Source organism: Egretta garzetta, unplaced genomic scaffold (assembly GCF_000687185.1).
Source record: "Egretta garzetta isolate BGI_Z169 unplaced genomic scaffold, ASM68718v1 scaffold100, whole genome shotgun sequence".
Taxonomy (NCBI): domain Eukaryota; kingdom Metazoa; phylum Chordata; class Aves; order Pelecaniformes; family Ardeidae; genus Egretta; species Egretta garzetta.
In genome coordinates, this window is record NW_009258265.1 from 1,129,531 (window position 1) to 1,134,969 (window position 5,439).

Genomic DNA, 5,439 nt, shown 5'->3' on the forward strand with positions numbered 1-5,439 from the left:
GTGGGAGAGGGGTGTACGCCAGCGCAGATGGGCTCGCCGCCCTGTTTGCCTTCAACTCCGCGCTGCTCGGAGGCAGCCGTCCCTGGTGAAATGTTGCCATTTGCTGTTGCTCGGAGTAATCCCTTTATATGAATTTTTGGGCTGGTTTTCGTGTCAAATATAAGTGAAGAGTTCGTGCGCATCGGGGAGTGCTGGGGTTTGCGTGCGGCTGGGTGGGGGCCGTGGCGAGGAGGCAGCGGGGGCTCCGCGGTCTGGGCACTCCAATAGGGCTGGGTCCCCCCTACGCAACTGGGGATGAGGGGAGGGGGGCAGGGGGCTGGCGTCGCCCCAAAAGCTGTGCTTGGGAGTCTGCCGTGGGGTGCTGAGGCTGTGCACCCCCCATCGCCCCAGTTCGCTGTGGTTTTTCTCCAGTGTCGGAGTTTGCCGGGTGGGCAAACATCCCTGGCACAGCCATCCCTGCTGGATCTGCGCTGCCTGCCCTGGCAGTGAGTGACGTGACCCTGGGGACGGAAAGCGAGAAAAACTGTCCCTGGTTCCTATCAGTCCCTGCTGGGAAGCGGCGGCTGGGGAGCAGCGGGGGCACGCGGCGAAGCGTGCCAGCGGGGAAGCAGCCAGGCCCTCTCGTCCCTGCCCGCTCCCTGCCTGCGCCGTGCCAGCCATGCCGGGCACCAGCTGGGCTCCAAGCCAGCCCCTCTCCCGGGTCACATTGTTGTCACTAGCACCGCATCCTCCCCTGCTCGTGGGTGCCTTCACCCCCACCCCTGCAGCTCCCAGGGGTGCAGCTGCACCCGGTGAGTCCCCGCTGGAGCTGGGGAGGCCCCGTGCTCCTCTCCCAGGGCCGGTGCAGAGCCCCGGTACCGTGGGGGCAAGGGCAAATCTGCAGGTGAGGGCAGGGCAGAAAGCAAATCTGGCATGAAAATACCCCCGAGGAGTCCTGGCTCTGCAGCTCCTTCCCATCCCGGCCTTGGTCACATCCCCTGCGTTCAGCACAGCTTGCTCCGGCGCCCTGCCAGCCCCGTAAATCCTGTCCTGCGGCAGCACAGCCAGGATCCAGCCTGGATCTGGCCCACGGGGCTGGCACTGGATGGCTAAACGTTCATCGCAGATGGGGAGCGTGCCCCAGGAGCAGGGCTTTGGGGGAAGGTCCCCTCCTTGTGCCACCTTCCAGCTGGCAGAGCGGTTTGGCTAGAGAAGGATTGGGAAGAGAGAACTGGGAAACATTTGGCCGTGGTTGTTTGTGCTATTTGCAGCACCAGCACCAGTGTCAGCCCTGCGTGGGAGAGGGAAAGGTGCCGGGGTGGGAGTCCCCCACAAAGGGCCACCAAGGGCTGTCACAGGGTGGGATGAAGTAGGAGACCTCTCTGACATCCCTGGGAGCACCACTTTTACTGGGAGGCGTCCTCCAGATCTGGGACTCTGCAGGTGACATTAGGGAGAGCCCTGATGTGCCGGGGAGGGGTCCCCCCACCCCACCGTGTCCCGGCGCTGGGTGCTGCAGCCATGCAGAGGTTTCTCCCGTGTTTGGGTGAAATCCCCCGTGAGGCTGGAGCACAGCGGGGCTCTGGAGTGCGCAGGCTGCAGATGCCATTCCTGGGTAATCCAGGAGATTAATTGGGGTCTGGGCTGGGGGGCAGCCTCCAAACGGACCCTCTGCTCTGACCTGCCTCTGGCTCCAGCCTGGACCCGATGCCAAATGCTGATGGAGATGCTGCTGGGGGCGGGCACGGCATCCATCGCATCAGCATCTGCAGCCCCCTGTCACATCCTAACCAACCTGTCCCAGAGAGGGTCCTCCCCAGCCCAGCACCCCCCCCAGTCTCCCTGAAAAAAAAACCAAAATCAAACCAAATCAAAGCTCTAGGCCGGGTCTTCCCCAGGATAAGGATGGAAGCGGCTCCATCTGGGCTGGATGACATGGGCTGGGCAGCACTGCCCACACACCGGCAGGACAGGGGGTTCAGCCCCAGCCCAGCCCGGGCGGCTGCAGCACCAGGAGGGGATGGGGCAGCACCACTCCCTGCCTCAGTTTCCCCTTTCCTCCACCTGAGCCCTTTTCTTCTTGAGCACAGGGGCTGTGCAGCCCAGCGGGGTCTGGATTTCAGCTTCAGCCCGAAGGCACAATTATCCTATAAAACATTAGGAGAATCATTAGTGTGACGGGTTCCACCCGGCTTCCCATGAGCCAAGCCTCACGCTCACTCCTCCTCTCGCCCCTTCCCTGACTTCAGTCAAATCTGAGCAGGGGTGGGAAGTCTCCAAGAGGACTCAGGTCCCTGATAAGCTCCTGGGGAGGGACAGACGCTGCAGCTCTTCCCACTGCCTGCACTGCCGTTTGGGGACAGATTGCCCAAGGATTAGACAGCAGCGAGTCCCCACATGCGAGCGGTGCGATGTCAAGGCTGACCCCAGCAAAATCTGCCTTTACTGGGGACCCCCTCTTCGGGCCCCCTGTCCCCACAGTCACCAATTCACATTAAATTGTGGGAATTTTCTCTCTCTGAAGAGCAGGGCAGCTCCCGGGGTGGTGTGGGCTGGTGTCAGCCATCCTCCCCCCAGACCTGCCACCGGTGTCCCTGGGGAGCCTGTCCCTGTACAAGCCCCACGGTGGGTGGCACCAAAAAGCCCAAGCACCCCCCATCCACCTAGGCTGTCCCCTGTCCCTGTGGGTCCCCACCACCCCTCTAAGCCTTGTTGCTCTCCTGCCTCCCCGCAGACCGCAAGTTCCTCATCGCCAACGCCCAGATGGAGAACTGCACCATCATCTACTGCAACGACGGCTTCTGCGAGATGTTCGGCTACTCCCGCGTGGAGGTGATGCAGCGACCCTGCACCTGCGACTTCCTCACCGGCCCCGACACCACCAAGAGCTCCATTGCACAGCTCACCCAGGCCCTGCTTGGCTCCGAGGAGTGCAAGCTCGAGATCCTCTACTACCGCAAAGACAGTAAGAGTCACTTTTCGGAGTGATCTGGTGATGGGAGGTGTCACCTGCCCGGCATTTGGGCTGTCAGAAACTGGTGGTGGGAGGCGAAGGGGGTCTGATGCTAACAGGGCATTGGGATTGCACCCAGACCTGGGCCGTTGCCAAGGGCGAGTCCCTGGTGGCTCCCGGTGGGATGGAGCCATCTCCACTGTGATGGGGCACTGGGGGCGTTGGGACCTCAAGTGACGGAAGTTGTTGCCAGATTATTTGGGACTCGGGTCGTTTGCGAGCCCTTGGTGATGGCTCAGAGCTCCTGGGGCAAGCAATGGCCTCCCTCATGGGATCCCTGCGACATGAGTGAGGATTGCACAGGAAGCCCATGGAGGAGCTGGGCTGGGACAGGGGTCTCCTAGTCTGTGCTCCGAGACGAGATGAGACAGAACCCCCGTCGCTGCCGAAAGTGGGTGCAGCCGATGGCCTTGGAGCCGCCTGTCAGAGAGCAGGATGCGGCTGTGCGTGCACAGATGGAATTACGTTAAGATGAAAATGAAGCTTTGATGGAAAATACTAGTGATTAGTTCTAATGCTGGAGGAAGTTAAATAAATATTTAGTGCTTGATTCTGCAAACCAGCAGTGGCCAAGGTTCCCAGGGGTGGGGGGAATGCAGATCGGGTGCTCGCTAGAGGTTAAAAATATTAAGTGTTGCCTTTTTTCAACCTGCGGAGCTTTCCCATTGCTTTAGGTTGTATTGATGGGGGCTTGGCCTGAGCAAGGGCTGCACCCTGCTGCCGGCAGCCCCCGGGGAGGCAGGGTGGGGGAGAAACAACTGGAAGCAAAGTGAAGGGAAGGAGAAGGCAGGAGCCCTGGCTCCCAGCCCGGCACCCTATCTCCGGGGCTGGGACCCGGGTGTCCTGGCCTCCCTCCCAGACCCTATCTCCCGGGCTGGCATCCAGGTGCCAGAGTATCGGCCCCGGGAATTATCCGCTGGCAGCACCCCCATGTGTTAACCCGCACAGTTAACCCAGCGGGGCCGGACCCCGCATGACGGCAGGATCAAGCTGCTCGCCAGCCACGTTTCCCGTATGATTTTCCTCCCATCCTCACCAAGGGACCCGGTTTGAGGCTCTTCCCCGTGGGGGCAGTCCTGGGTGAAGCGGGGCTGGGGAGAGGTGCCAGGGCTGGGCTGCGAGTCCCCCTCGGCCGTGGTGGTTTGCAGGGGGCTGGCTGGAGCCCAGCGCAGCCTGGGAGGCACGAGGAGAAGCAGGCACATGCTGTCCCCCTGCTCCCATCCCAACGCGTGGCCATGGCAAGGACAGCGTGTGCAGCCCTGTTCCCCTCCCTCAGGATAGTTTCCCCATCCATCCCCGGGGACCGCTTGGCTGGGAGCCCAATCCAACGCCATCCTCCCTTGCTTTCAAGCATTCCCGCCGGGCTTGTGGGATGCTCGGTGCTCTCCTCGGAGCCCTGCTCTTCCTCTAGGCCACGGGAAACTCTCAGCGCAGCTCTGAGCTGCTTTGTTCTCTTTCTTATTAAAAAAAAAAAAAAAAAAGGTAAAAAAAAAAAAGCCCAGAAGCAAGCCCTTCATGTCTATTTTTAAAACCCAGCCCCACCAGCAATATGCTTTCCAATTGTTTCCCCCCAGCACTCAGCCTGCGACCGCTCAGCCCATTATAAATGGGTCTTATCGGCAAAGAAAAGGCCTTTGCATTATAGGGAGCTGCTGCTTAATTAGCCGGCGGAGGCTCCGAACCCGCCTGTCCTCCTTTTCATACCGGCAGCACCAATCTCCAGCCTCAACCTGCTGTTTATTACTGCGGTACTCCCGGCTCTGCAGCTCACGGGGTTGTTTCCTCGCTTTTCTGGTTGCCAGAGACAATATTATGCCCCAAATCTGCCTGTCGGAGCCCTCCCTGGCAGGGCCAGGGTGGGATGGGCAGGTAGGTGGGAAGGGGGGCACCCATGGGTGTCTGGGCAGGCAGCTCTGCCATGCACGGGCAGGATGCTGTATGATGGGGTGATGCACATCCCTGGGGACAGCCTTGCTGCTTGGTCCTCACCCGGATACCCATGCTGGCATTAGCTAATTATAAAAGGAGCCACAGGTGCTGCTGGCAATCCCAGCTCCGGGCAGCCGAAATGGAGCCAAGAACCAAGTCCAGCTGGGGGAAGATGGGAGCAGCCCAGCAAGGGCAGTTGTCCCCTCCTGCCACGGCAGCCCTGAAAAGGCTTCGGAAAGAGGGGAGAGCCCGGCTGCAGTGCGTGTGGGCTCTAATCCCCCGCTCAAAGCCAGGAGATCAGTGAAAAGTTAATTTCCTTACAAGATGCTGCACAGCTGGGGCTGCCCCAGCCAGGGGGGTCATTACCAGATCAGGTCCTGCCAGGGCAAGGAGCAGCCATGGCCACCAGCCCCAGGGACACACTGGCCATGGTGTCCAGGGCTGAGCGGAGCCCCTTCCAGCATCCCCTGGGAGCAGCAGCGAGGGGCTGGGGGAGCTGAGCTGCATCCAAAGTTGGG